Source organism: Hippopotamus amphibius, chromosome 7 (assembly GCF_030028045.1).
Source record: "Hippopotamus amphibius kiboko isolate mHipAmp2 chromosome 7, mHipAmp2.hap2, whole genome shotgun sequence".
In the NCBI taxonomy this organism is placed as follows: Eukaryota; Metazoa; Chordata; class Mammalia; order Artiodactyla; family Hippopotamidae; genus Hippopotamus; species Hippopotamus amphibius.
This window is the reverse complement of record NC_080192.1, coordinates 95,174,194-95,189,542: the sequence shown is the minus strand read 5'-3', so window position 1 is coordinate 95,189,542 and position 15,349 is coordinate 95,174,194. Positions and strand designations below refer to the sequence as shown.

The 15,349-nt window shown below is 35.1% G+C and overlaps 1 protein-coding gene across 3 annotated transcripts in view; it reads right to left on the bottom strand.

The window, feature by feature from the left end:
* PELI1 (pellino E3 ubiquitin protein ligase 1) overlaps positions 1 to 15,349 on the bottom strand; it is a 49,349-nt gene that overhangs the window by 25,269 nt on the left and 8,731 nt on the right. The window contains exon 1 of one of the 3 annotated variants that reach the window (XM_057741797.1): positions 3,055 to 3,199. The exons of the other annotated variants lie outside the window; for them this stretch is intronic. The gene's annotated coding sequence lies outside the window, so the exon portion shown is untranslated. Of the gene's footprint in view, positions 1 to 3,054; positions 3,200 to 15,349 lie in introns of those variants that run through there. 3 annotated transcript variants of the gene reach the window in all.

Here is a 15,349-nt window from a genome sequence, read left to right as displayed (position 1 = left end):
TCACCCCTCCCCTAACCAATCATCAAATCTAAAATTATTAAATCTCTTCGTACCACATCAGAGAACAACAATAAAACATTCAGGTAGAAACATTACCTAAAATTCTCATAAAGCAAGACTCAATATTTATAAAAATTCTTTATAAATTTTCCCTACCTTGTAAAAATGTTTAAATAGTAAATTGTAGTTATCTCAAAGGCCTAGATCTCTTTGAGAGGACCTCAAGAGACTTATGGTCAAAAAACTAGATTCTGAATAAGCTGTCAACAGCTATCCAAAGTACAATGACAGCACCATCATTCTGGCTACCAAACAATTTCCTCTGGAGAGCAATGTAATTCTCAAATTTAATATTTCCAAAGAAAACAATGAACAACATTGAGTTCCAAAGCATGTTAAAAACTAAATACTGTAGCTTGAATTGGAAAAATACTGCAAATGAAGAGTTTTCAGTTTTCTGCTGACCAACAGTCAACATGCAATAAACCCCTGTAGTTATTTTTCTCATGCTTTCTCTAAGACTAATAAGAGCTTAAGATTAATAGTATAAACCTCCCTAAAAACATAAAATCCTTGGAGCCTGAGATTTATTCAACCCTTTTCCTAAGAAGGAAGGAAATATAATTTATATATAACACATTTCTAAAACTGAATGTGAAAAAATGTGAAAAAAAATATAAACCATCTGATGATTCAGATCATTCCTTTTACAACCCTACCTTTTAACCCGAAGCACTGACAATGTGAAACTTAAAATTAAGCCATAGAACACCTACCTCTTTATTCCATCGCTATCATCACAAGCTAGATAAACAACCTTCTCACCAGAGGATAAAATCCAGATAGTGCTAAAGCATCTTCCAATTACACTTGGAATCACATACAGAATAGCAGTCTGCTCAGTGTTCTTTCACTTAAGCACCTCATAATGTGTGTGGGTGGGCCTGTGTTATGCAAAATAGGTAAACACTATAGGATTCTAGATTCTACTGGCTGAATTGAGAATCCACTTCTCCCTCCTCCCTAAGGAAGTCTGTTCCCAAAAGGGAAGAAACGGAAGTAAGAGGAAAGCACAGAACAATTTTTAACACAGGCTGAATTTCAAGTTACGGAATAAGGTACTTCAAAAGGGAGTATTCTATTTCTTAAAAGGCTGACTGAATTAACTACATAAATGCTCTTTAAAAATGTCAGAAATATAACTAAGATACTTTTCATGATAGAGTAATAGCCTATTTAACAGATTTAGTATGATACTCAATCTGTTAAGAAACACTCCATTAAAAAAAAACAACAACACAGAAGAATCAATACCACTCATGTAAAGAAAGAGTGCCCTTTTAGAAGTATCAAGTGAAGCAGATTTTTTGGGTCTTGTTATAAAAAACTACATTATCCCAGGCATAAGAACATTCAATCACATTTTTAATTGATCATGCCTGTTCATTTCCAGCTTTATACTTTAAAATAGATTCACTGGGTGCTCATGAACGTGGAGAAATGATAGCAGTACCCAGAGGGAGTTGGGATTGTACAAGTTTCACCAAATAGCTACTGAAGGCAACTAATTTATTGACTTCAGCTGCTTTTAGATCATCCTACTCATAAACTTCATTTGAGGAGTTACTGCCTGCTTCTCAAACTCCCCTGTACCTTTTCTTAAGAAAAAAAATGTTTTCTTATGGTGAAGGGTTATACATGTAACTTGTATATTCCTCTACACAGCAAAAGGTGAACCTACTTTATGTTTAATTACATTTAAGATTTTTTAAAGCATGCTAAATTAAGTCACAAGAGCAAATTCTGGTCCATACCTGTTCAATAAGCTGCATATGCAAACCATCAATAAATACTCTTCACCTATTAAACTGCTGTTCAGCTTGAGTCTAGGGGGCGTATGCTCTTACAGAAAAATACTTTTGATAGCCCTAAGTCTAATAATATCTTCTCACAAAATGGGCCCTCTTCCAGCTTACAGCTACAAGTCTACTTCTGCTGCTACCCAGCATTCCATAACCGTGTCATACCCCCTTAAGTTATTCTTGAGTAAATCTGCATAATGTTTCTTTTGCTAATTCTGCTGTTAACTGTGAAGTAAATCTGCTCAGGTAGTCTGCTTTTGTCCAATGTGGATACATGTTCAGTTCAGGAAACTATTTGTAAAAATGATCTGGGCATATTCTAACATTTTGCTATTTGGTGATCCTGCTGTGACATGTGATTCTGGGCTGATGACATTGCTCAAGAAGCCGGATGTGCCAAGTCCAAAACTAAGTAAATAGAATGTAGTTGTGATTGCCTATGCCTTAAACTTGATTCCACCACAAAACCTGAGGACCTGCCATTCTTTAGACCAATATATTGACTCTCTTAATTTTGAGAGTGTACTTCATCTTGCTCAACTCCTAAGACAATCAGTTTATCAATACACTATCATCATGACTTACCTTAAAATCAGAGCATTAAGAGTATAAAAATTCCTTACATATTTCAAGCTCCATGTTTATACCAAATAATCTCCTGAAGGAATATATTTTTCTTAAAGAGCTCTCATAAGACATTAAAGACAAAACTCCCTATTTACTGGGTACGATGAGCAATTTTAAAATGGGACAAAGACCCATATTCATAAACGAAAAGGACTAGAATTAAATTTTTAAGCTTTTCTTTCTCAATTTGAATTGACTAGTTACTCGTTTTTGTTTTTTGGTTTCTTTTGCTTTTCACATGTGGTTTATTTACAAAGATGTCTGATTAAACAACATCATGGAAGCCAGTCAAATACAAAAATAAAACATTAAGTAGCTTTGTTGGCTGGTAGGAATCAAAGTTACCAAACTGGCAAATGGACCTTAATCTCAATGACCTTTCCCCCACTCTTCTTCATATCTGCCTCAGCTTATAGGTGTCAAACTTCCTTGTCTTCACCTATAATATCTGAACTTCTGATACTTATCTCAACTGGGCTCAGAGGCCAATGAAAAATTTTCAGTACCCTAAAAACTTAAAGAAAATCAATCCAGAAGAAAACGAAACAAAACAAAGTGTACTTACCTTACAATTTCTATTCCTTTTTCAGAAGTTTCTGTTCTTATGTGCTATTTTTCTTATCTGTTGTGGTTTAGGTTTTGATTTTACCTTTGGACACAACTGACCTGAGAGCTTGCATCTCCTCCAATGATCTCTGAATACTTCTGAGAATGCAATCAAGGACTCATTCCTCCTAGTCTCTTTACCTCTAGCCACACCCACAGCAGGTGTGTAAATTATTTCATCCTTTAGTTCCACCTCACTGGTGACACTCATGTCATGTTCCTCTAACTCATAAGGCAAATTCGCATAGATGGCCTTGGCTATTCCATGATAAGCTTTTACTGAATATCAACATGTGGCCAGTTTTTTACTTGCCAAATGCATCTAACCCTAATCCTTTTGAGGAAAAAGTATTTGGGGCCTAAGATTTTTCAACAAGGCAAAATTCTTCCTTGTTTAGGGGCAGGAAGAAGAAGAAGAAGAAAAATGTCACTGGTATTAATGTATCATATAACCACATATTAAAGCTGGAAAGAACTTTAAAGAATATCCTATCAGCTTACTCAATTTTCAATTCTCTCATTTTACAGATGAGAAACATCTATATCCAGAGGGGGTAAAATATTTGATTAAGTCATAGGATTAAGTAGTGGGGCAAGCTATTAGCTCTTCTGACTTCTGTTAGGTTGTTTCATTAGTTTTGGAGGCAGTACCACAAACACTAAAGAACAGAGCAGTCAGCTATCAAGTAACTTATACCTTGTACTATAGTATTATCACATGAGATGGCTAAGTATTTACCTTTAGCTCTGTTCTTTGCTGTGTGTTGTTACTTTATACCATAAAGAAAAAGCTGAAAATTAGACAATGATGGAGGCTTCTTTTTGCTCACCAGATGGGTCATGACGCCTCCCTGAACTGGTCACACTGCCACTTAGTGGGCTTTGCTAACCTGGAAGTCTCCTTAAACAAATCAAAGAAATCTAGATATCAAAAGCACTGCCTTAGATAACCCACAGAACGGAATATACCTATATCCAATACAACATGGATGAACTTTGAAAACATCACGCTAAGTGCAAGAAGCCAACCACAAAGGATTACATATTGTACAATTCTATTTATTTCTAGAGTAGGCAAATCCGGAGACAGAAAGTATGATCAGTGGTTGCCTAGGGCTGGGACGGGGTGTGGGGAACTGGGGGGTCAGGAGAGGGTGATGGCTAAATGCTATGGGGTTTCTTTTTCAGTGGATGAAAATGTTCCAAAATTGACTGTGGTGACGGCTGCACAACTCTGTGACTACTAAAAACCACTGAGGTATATACACTTTACGGTGGTTAAACTGTATGGTATATAAATTGTATCTCAATAAAGCTATTATAATACCAAAGAAAGAAAGCAATACCAAAGAAAGAAAGCAATACCAGATTAAAACAAACAAAAACCTGCCATAGACTCAAGATCACTGGATGCTGGCACGCACCTGGAATTCAAATACTCATCTTGAACTTGCTACTTCTTGAACCATAGAAACTGAGGGAAACAATCATTTGAACATTTTACAGGGCATACAAGTTTTCACAAACAGAGCTGAAGACTTTTCCAAACCAACTGCTTTTTGTGCCAGAAATCACAAAATTCACAATTAGGCTTGTAATTTCTAATTTCGCATTCTGTTTCAATCTACCTTTAATTGTAGACAAGGGTTTTTTTGGTTGGCTTCTTTTCCCCTTTGGTTTGGTTTTGCTGACATCTTATATCATCTTCAAAATATGAGAGTGAGAGGTGTTTCCTCTAATACCAACCAACTCATCAATTCTATGACACCAACTGGGTGTCCAAGAATTCAATTCTGACACTGTCCACTTGGAGTTAGCTCAGATCCCACAAGTTAAAGGGCTCAGTCCCACAGAAGGGCCCCACTTCAGATGCCAGTTGCAAATCCCAGGTGACCCTTAATTCTGCTATAAACTGGGGGTTCCCATGACCACCTCTTCATGTTCCAAAATGTACTAGAATGGCTCACACTACTTAGGAAAACACTTAACTTACATTTACCAGTTTATTATAAATGGAGGTATTATTTAAATATTTAAAGTATTAAATAGCTTGCGTCTTATTTAGCTAAATAGCTGGAAATAGAAAACTAATATCAAGGTTACCAGATGCTGGTATCTCTCCACAACAGGATTATGAAGAGCCACCCTTCTCTCAATATTCTAGATTCCATTAAATGCTTATTAATGATTTCTCCCACTAACAACAGCAATTATGGGCTTCCCTGCACTTTAATTAACTTAGATGTCTGAGTAATTTTCAAACTGAGGCCTGTGGTCTCCTTACTTTTAATTTTGTACATCTATAGTCACATCTAGAGTCTAATAATGCAATTACTAATCCAACAAATATTACTGAGTATTCACCACAATGCCAGAAGCAATAGGAGTATTCAAACTAATGTAAAAGATATGATTCCCTATACCACCACTTGTTTACTTATAATTATGGAAAAAAAGGTGTAAATCAATCAGCCCAATCCAAATTAGTAAAGGACAGGTACCATATTAAAGCAAAAGACAACAGATAACGTAAGACTTCAAAGAAAAGTGTTACCACTTTGGTGAAAGAGGACCCAGGGAAAGCTTCACAGAAGGAGGGGTATTTGAGTTGGGCCTTGGGAGATAGACTAGATTTTGATAAGTGGGGAAAAGGCATTTCAGGTGGAAGAAACAACATGCATCAAGATTTAAAAAAGGCAAGAGGAAAAAATGTATTGTGTGCTCAGGAAAAGGGTAGGTTCCCAGAAGTGAAGGGTTTGGTTAGGAGACCAATAAACAGTAAGTCTGGAAATTAAGGACCACGTAACCTTCCGTAAGCGCACTGACTATCAACAAGCATTGATAAATGTTTAAAAACTGAATGAGATGGAGCTGAAAGGTAAAGAAGTGTCTGATATAGTGGGCCTTAAGAGTTTGGGTAAAGAGATTGAACTTTACTCTGCAGTTAATCAAAAGCCTTTAAATATAGGTTTCACAAAAGGAAGAAAATAAACTTGTATTACCTACTATGTAGCAGGTAAGAATTTTACATTTGTTAAACTCAATCTTTACAACTGTCTTATGACAGATGAGGAAATCAGGCTAAATAATTTGCTCAAGGTTATTTAGAAACTAAGTGGCAAAAGCTGACATCTGAATTTAAACACACACCCTGTCTACCATTCTACACAGCAAAATTCATCAATCAATCAAGCCAGGGCCAAAAGATGTCTGGCCACAATGTCTAGGATAAAAATAACCTAATATGTCAAATTAAATTTTTTAGTCTGCTTACTACTACATTATGGGCTTTCGCCAAATTTGGATAGAATGTTGGGATAGTCTGACTCAAAATACAGGCTGTAGTAGACATATAAAATTCACTGTGGATTCTTGGGAAGTCATCTCGAAGAAAGAGTTATTTTTCCAAACAGATTAAACTGATATAAGAGAAGCTGATCTGAAGATGAAGAGGGAAATATATGCCAGTTCATTTGGATGAAATGGATGATGTAAGCCATAGAAAGCCCACAAAGACACAAGCAGCATGGCTCCTTTTTCTAGTTACTGATTCTCCTCACAATGCTTTGGTAATTTTTTACTGTTTACTTATGAAAATCTATATTAATGAATACAGAAGGCTGGTGTGGGCTCCCTCAGTATTTGTGTATGTTACTCTTCAATTTCTCCCAGAGGGAAAGTTCTTTCCCTAAGGAAGGTAGGAGACCCTTGGGGTCACCACACAGGGATGGGTTTGTACCTTTCCTTTTTCTCAGGTTGATGGATCAAGAACAGACCAGTGATGTGGCTCTCTCAAGTGAGATCAGTTGCATACATGCTTCTGGAAGGCAAGTATGTAAATAAAATAAGAAGCTATATATAAAGCTGAAGGATGCTTATTAAACTATTTCAAACTAACCAGGCCAAAACTGATCAAAAGGAATCTGTTTGATGTTGGATATTTTCATATATTTAGGTACGGAGGACCAGGACAAACCTGACTAAAGATGAGTTTACCTATCAGGATGAGGAGCTGGGTGGGGTAGATTGGAAGGAAACCAAAGAAATCACTTATCAGTTATGATTTTTAATAGTTGTACAATAAAATCTAAAACCTCAGTTTAAAAAATTCAGTTGAGCATAAAGAAAAAGTATGACAACAATTACTGATTCCTCTTTACAGTCTGACAATAGAGAAAATCTCTTTATACTATATTCTTTCCATCACGGATAGACTACCAAGACCAGAAAAAACATTCTCTTAAAGCATATTAACTTGCAAAAGCCTAGGTTGTTACATAACCCTGTTGCTGATACTTATTAAACAATAACAACAAAACATGGGAGAACAAAAGCACAAAACTCATCCAATTCCAAGCCATTAAGAGTTGGTTTGAAAACTTTTCAAAGAGCACAGTCCTGCATACACTTGTTGGGAGACTTGCTTTAGCAGATTATGAGCATCACAGCAACGTTTCCTAAACAACATTAAATGAGTCAGGTTTTTAAAACTGATGAATTGGAAGTGGATGTCTTCTGGAACTTTGTTGTGTTAAAAGTATATTCATTTAATGCTGTTTTAACTGTTTTTCTCGGACTCTTCCAATCAGATCTTGACCACAACAACTGCAACTTCGCTAACCATAGTTGTTTTCCTTGTTGTCAAAGGAATTTCGTACCTGCAATTGGAACTAACTGGCAAAATCTAGGTTGTTTCCTCAGTTAACATTTGAAAGTCAGAATTTAGATTCCCTTGAACTACATTTGTTAGGAATGACCACTAGACAGGAAGAGATCCTTTTTCCAAAACGGTTCTCCACCTTAGTTTATTTGACTTTTTCCCAATCACTCATCTCAGATAAAGCCAGATTCTTCCATCTATATCGTTTAGTATATTCTATACACCAGATACCTGAAAAGAAGGAATGCTATTAAATCGAGTTCCCTTTTAAGTAATTGCAATTCAAGCTGATTGGGTAGATGAAAAACATCAGTTTTCTTCACACTCAAAACTGAAAACCTGATTGTATCAAAACTGAGATACAAAGATGTGTCTGTGTGGTGGGAGGTGGGGGGGAGAGTACAGTTTTATAGCCCAGAAAAATAATACTGTCTTATCCTGAAATTTCTAAAATTGAGGTTAGTTATGTAAACATTTATGAAGTGCCTACTATGGGTCAGGTACTGTGCTAGGAGTTATAGATACAAAGATTAAATGAAAAATATCCTTATCTTAAAGCAATCATTAAAATTAGAGAAAACACCTTTTCCCCCTAGAATTTTTCTGAGATTTTCTATTTTTAACCATATAATGGTCTTATAAGCAATTAAAGTTATACACAATACACTTCTGTGCTTTTAAAACCAAGTGATCAGATTTGTAAATGTACTTTTTAAAAGTACTGTATACATTTAAATTGCCACCAATATTTTTTTTTTTCCTCTCCCACTAAAGAATATTTTTTTTTACAGGACCTCAAAAATTTCCTAAAACTTTTACAGTTTTAACCAGAGTTACAGGCTGAGTTGAACTCATATGACATCTATAATGAGTTTTTAAAACATTCTTAATTTGCTATTGTTATCATTCATTTTTGTCCTAATTATGCCTCCTGCCTTTACTGGAGTTTTATTGTAGAGTATATGATAGTATGTTTAAATTTCCACACATGTCTTTGAATTTTATACAGCTTACAATTTGTAAGGAGGATCTCCTCTATCAATATTTCCACATATTAACATTTGTCAAAGCACTGAGTTTTATGTATGTTAACATGATTATTTTTCATAATAGAAATAAATAAGATTTAATTAACATATTGCTCTTTCTCTTTGAAGGCCCTGACAAAGACAAGAAATTGCTATTTGGATCTGTAAGTCTGGAGGGCCTTCGGTGTTTTTTGGTTTTGCTTTTTACCTTTGACCCTATAGCATTTGCTCTATCACTGTGTTTACTGAGCCAATTATCTACAAAGACAAATAGCAAAGCTTCCTATTCATTCCACTAAATCAATTAGGTTATTCACACATTTCTTGAACACTTGCCAAAGAGCCCTCCCCCCTTTTTTGGTATCCATAAAAAGCAACCTTATAATAAAGGTTTATTTTGTTTTGGGGAAAAAAAAAAGCCGGAGTTCTCAAATTCACGTTGCAACTCTTGCTTCACTTGCCTTCAATATTGTGTAGGTGGAGGAAAGAAACCAAGACATTCAGAACAAAATGTGAAGTCAAGGGAAATTTTTAGATAGCAATAAATTGTGAAAATGACTTAAACTTACTGTCAGAACAATCTTTTGTAGAGAAACATAAACGCAGGCACTTTAATATGCCCCTGACATTCAATGAAAAAATAACAGGCTCAGAATACCATAAATTCAGATATTTGTTTAAACTAATTTGGGCTCCTTTTCATGTAATTCAATAAATTGCAATTATAATCATTCGAATAGGCTTTGTCTAATTGCTCTTAAGACTTAAAAAGAAAACTTAAATTCTTAATAACTCATGAAATATATTATTCCCTTTCTTGTTATTATGAAAATATTCTTTAGTAAATATTTAGACTATTTATAAATTTTCTAAGACCACTAATTTAACATCACACTGTATTGTTGAAAATCCACTTTAAATGAACCATCCTATATTTGTAAAATGCACTAATACATATATAAAAACCAAGTAAATAAATACATTGCTGCCTCTAGCAGATGTACAATACAATCTACAACTGCTAATACTGCTGATCCATATACCACCACAGGGGTTTCTTTAATAATGACTTTAATACTAGAAGATTAATTTAGCACCCCCAAGGCAATGCATGTACTATTAAGTTTTTATTCAAATCACTTATTATCTACAGAGAAACAACGTAATTTCTATTAGAAATGATTTTCAACTTGTATTTATACTAGGAAGAGTTACTGTGGTGACTGAAATAGAAAGCTCCCCAGTTGATGGGTCCCAAAAACTCCATTACTTCAATTTTTAATTTTTAAACCACGTGTCTTTTGAATCCACTGTAATTCAAATTCTTTCCAACTTCTCCCCAAGTATAAAGTGCCACGGCTGTCCCTCTCTATGTCATATATATCACATTTTGGATGAAAATGAAACAATATATAATAAATGCTCAGTAAACAATAATTGTTTTAATGTTATCACTGTTTATGTGTAAAATATTCTGTTAATGTTTCAAGACCCCTTTGATATTCCTTTTCCAATGAGGAAATTTTTCCTTATCCCCTAAACTCTTATCCTTATATCCAGCTTCACATTATAGTTATCTATGACCTTGTGCTATTTCCTATTAAAGCTGAAAACCCTCCTATGAGAAAAACTGTTTTGCTCATTTTGCAGCACTTAATAATGGAAAAGATGATGTTAAATATACATTTACATTAAATCCTTTGGAGTCTTCATTTTAATTTGGTGGATAAAGCACAAATATTTCTACGGGGTCAAGAAATTTAAAAGAAAAATAACTACAATTTCCTAGACACTGTAGAATATTAAAGCCTTATGGGGATGGATGTACTCATTCATACACATACTAATGTAACATAAGAACTAGAAGGAGGTATCTAAATGATTATATTAGAGACTGAAATGTAAATATCATTTGCCACTTCATTTCATATTTCTGATGTTAAAAAGCAGAGTAACCCTACGATGGGTATCTTATCTTTTCAGAAAGAAACAAATTTTCATTTTTAGACTAAAATCAGTCTTAGAAACCAATATGTAATGTTTTTATTAGTGTCCCGTACTACTCCTTACTCCTCCTCCTCTCACCAAGGCCCTGAGTGTCCAGGAGAGAACCTTTGATTTTATGGTTCTTTATGAAATTCTTGATCCAAGAGCCCAGTCTGCTTAAGGCATTAAAGAAGTGTTAACCTAGAAAAAGATGTTAATCCGTAAATACACTGCCCTATATCACAAGAACTAGCTATCAACAAATTGGATTACTATAGCTAACAGGAAAATTAGTAGTATGGTATTCGTTAAAATAGCACCAAATTTTAAACTGTGATACATTCTCAAAGCTCTTCAGAGGTTAAAAGTCTAGCAATTCCCATTTACATACTGCTTTAAAACAGTAATTTGGAAGTGAAATCATACAAATTCCTAAATTTAGTGCTAAATACTACAAGGGTGAGTCAAAAATTATCTGCACTCTGGCTACAGAATTTATAGAAATTTTAATATAACCAGAGTGTGGATAATTTTTGACTCACCCTTGTAAATTAAAAAATAATCAAACTGGTCTTTCCCAGCTGAGTGCTAACCCTTAAAATGAAAAAGATACTATAAGTACATCTATTTTCCACTGCTCAAAAAACATTCACCCTTCTGGTGGTATAATGACATCTTCATTCCCTTTTTGTAAATACATATAGTTTATGTGTGTGTGGTGTAGTTGAGTACACCCTCAAACTCAATAGCTGGGTACATGGCTCTGTCCCAGACAATCCGAACTTCACATTCCCTTGGCTACGAGGGAAGTGGGCTAGTATGAGCTCATGAGATGCAGTGAGACTTCAGCTGGAACTTCTGGGAAAAAGATGGTTAACCTTTCTAGATACACATGACTCTAAGGATTTAGGGGCTGAAGGGACTACAGTTATCTTTTGCTCACGTGGGGCTGGAGATTAAAGCTAACACTGAGGAAGCAGTGCTAGGAAACACACAGAAATTGAGTCTTGATGAAGTTATTTAAGCCTTGTGTGGAGCCATTCTTGATGCCACACCTATCCTGGACCAGTTTACACAAACCGTTACAAATCTTCCCTGCCAGCTCACCGCCACTTAAGCCAATTTGAATGGACTTTTCTGTCACAATAGAGTCTTAGCTGATATATCAACTATTTTAAGTATTTCTCCAAAAGTAAATACACCAGGTCATAGAATTCAGTTTCAAAGAAATGGTAAAAACAGACTCTTCCTCATAGATGATTCTGGTTTTTCAAAGTCCACTCTCCTTCTCAAGAACCCCCCACCCCCCGCTAAGTTCAAAGACTATGAAAGACTTTATATCTTCTGCCTTTACACTGTCTTACTACAAAGTAAAAAAAAATTTTGCTGCAAAGAAATAAGAATAAAAAATCAACAATGGAAAAAAGAAATAAGTAATGGGGGGGGAGCAAATCCTCTACAGAAAATGTAAATAATAATCAGATGTGCTTTTTTACTAAAAGCTTAAATGAGAGTCAGAGACTAAAGCTTATAAAATTAAGCAGATTCAATTACATTTAGAATCTAGTACAAAGATATAATGCTAAAATCAAAGCTCTTATTTGCAAAGCAGCCAATAAAATTAAAATTCAAAGGAAAATTTCTTGGGAAATTGAAATATATTAGACTTCTGAAAACAGAAGAGGTAATAGTTAAGCAAAATCATAAAAATTATTGATTTTAAGCGTACTAGGTGGATACAACATGCTATTGAGCCCCTAAGTTATTGTGAAAATTTTAGCCAAAGAGGACTTAACAAAGTAAAAGACAACTAAAGTCACTTAAGAGTAATACAGAATTAGTACTTCCAATTTTTAGGGATTGTCGTGACAACTGCTAACAAGAAAGGGAAAAAAACAAAAAATACACGTGGAATAAAATGGAATTAAGATGTCTATCCTTGTGCTTCTCCTATCTTACTGAAGTGAAATTTTACCTGCATATTTTAGATCTTCTGCATTTTAAACACTAGGTGTGACTGCTAGAATGAATTACAATACTCTCAAGATCACAATGAGACCATTAATTTGGAGTCTGTGTGCAAAAGGATGAGATAAATTCTTACTAGTTGAGATGAAGTAAAATAGAGTGGTTAAGGGAGTTCTGGAGTCAGACTGTCTATGTTGACTCCTGGCACTGTCATTTAATAAGTGTGCGACTTCAACCAACTTTACTGAGGCTCAGTTTCCTCTCCTGTAAACCTACAATAATATGTAATAAGTAATAATCTTAACATGTATGCAGATATTTTTAAAAGACTTTTACATATTAATTAACTCCTTCTTAAGAGATAAATAATAACTCTTGAGGTTCCCATTAGTTTGACTTTGAGCATGAGAATTTGAGTTACCTTTGAGACATCCATGGGAAACAATTATATATACAAGTCTGGAGCTTGGGATGGAAATATAAACCTGGAAATCTTCAACATACAAAAGAAATTACCTAGAAAGAGTAGTACAGAATAAGAGAAGAGAACCTAAGACTAAGCCTCGTGGAATTCAAAAATTTAGGACTCTGAACGAACAGCAGCAGCTTCTGAAAGTGATTAAAAAAGCAACAGCATTAAGGTGCTGGTATAAGGTATATGGTGTCCTGGAAAAGAAGAAGAATGTTTCAAAAAGTAGGAAGTATCAACAATGTCAAATGCTGCTGAGAGGTCAGGTAAGATAAATACTGGAAAAGTGCCACTGGATTTAGCAATATGGAGATAATAAGTGATCTCCACCGCTTTTTTCTCCTCTATAAAACGAAATCAGGATGCTAATAAGAATAGTAAAAATAGCTTCCAATTTTTGAGCACCTACTTTATGCCTGACACAGTGCTGAGGGCTTTATATATTATTTCTATTCTTTTCAACAACCCGACTTGGAAGGTATTCAAAGTGTTAAGAGGTAAAGTATCTGAGTCTACTGCCCAAGTCTGTTAACCAGTGGGGGAGGTTTATAAATCCAGTTTTCATCAAATCAAAGACTGGATGGCTTATCAACAACAGAGATTTATTTCTCACAGTTCTGCAGACGAAGAAGTCCAAGACCAAGGCACTGGCAGATCTGGTGTCAGGTGAGAGCCCACTTCCTGATTCATAGATGGTTGTCTTTTGCTGTGTCCTCACACGACAGGAGGGGTCATTTCTAAGGTCACTGATCTCATTCATGAGGGCTCTGCCTTCATGACTCAATTACTTCCCAAAGGCCCTACCATCCCAAATACCATTATAGTGAGTTTCAGGTTTCAACATATGAATTTTGGGGAAAAATAAACATTCAGTCTACAGTACTATGTGAAACATAAACATGTTATCCCTAACTACAAAGAATTCTTAAATTCACACAGTAAGTTTCAACCATAAACACTCATGTGAAAAGACAGTAAAGACTTGAAGAGAAAGACTTCCTATAGGCAAATCATTTAAACTCTTGGAACCAAGGAGCTGGAAGAGACCTTGTAAGGCTGAGATGACAGATTTCACCTAGAATGCCAGCCATATATAGCTGCTGACACTGCTGTACCAAAAAGGAGTCCAAAGCCAGTTCAGGGTCAGCTATTAGTTTTATCTGTCACGGACTGGTTCCAAAGATGGCTCTCACAGAGTTGCTGGCCTTCCTTGTAAAGAAAAGGAAACTAAGGCTCAGAGAGGTTAAGTGAAATATGTGTGGTACATCCTAAATAAATGGACCAGAACTCTATCAAGAGATGTTCTTATCCTAAATCATACTGTTTCTCCTTTCTGATACATTAAAAAATAAGAACAAATCATTTTTGTGTAATAGATAATAAAAATCAAACCAATTAAAATTTAACTGGGAATAAATAAGTCCTCAGAATTTACAAGTCCTATGATTTATAAAGACTTATATGTAAGTACATTCAAAGATTTAAATGAAGCCCACAATCTCTAAGTTGTATCATTGTCATCAATGAATGATCTCTGACTCAGATTGTTTTCTGACAATTTTACTTCGTGGCGAGTTTTTTCATGTGACAATTCTTCTTTAGAATTTAGCCATGATGATTCAGGGCACCTAGATGCTATGAAGGAGATTTCAATTTAAGAAGTAGAAGGAGAATGAGGGGGCATATTGAATCATTAACAGCCTACTCAGTTCTGAAAACTTAGCAAATCCTTTTTGGAAGCCATTTTAAAGACAGCTCCAGGAGGCAAATCCTGGCAAAAGCATTAAAAGACTGGTCTTTAAGAGCTCGACTCTATGCAGATAAACTGGCGTGCCATTTCTAAAAGAGATGCAATCAAGAAGCTTCAGCAAAATGGGACTTATTTTTTGTTGAGGAAGTGTCGGTGATGAAACTTTAAAAAGGTCTGGCAACACTGATGCCACAGATCTGCTCTATGTTGAATAGAATCCACCTCAAAATTCCTAACTCCTTCAGTGAACAGGACTAATTCAGAGACTGAATCATCCCATTTTAAATGAAAATTACAGTAAAGCAATAAGTAAATTCGAAAAACTTTCAGATACATGAAGTCTGTCTATAGGACTGTGGTTTCTAATTAGAAGCAGCCAGTACTTTGTAAAAG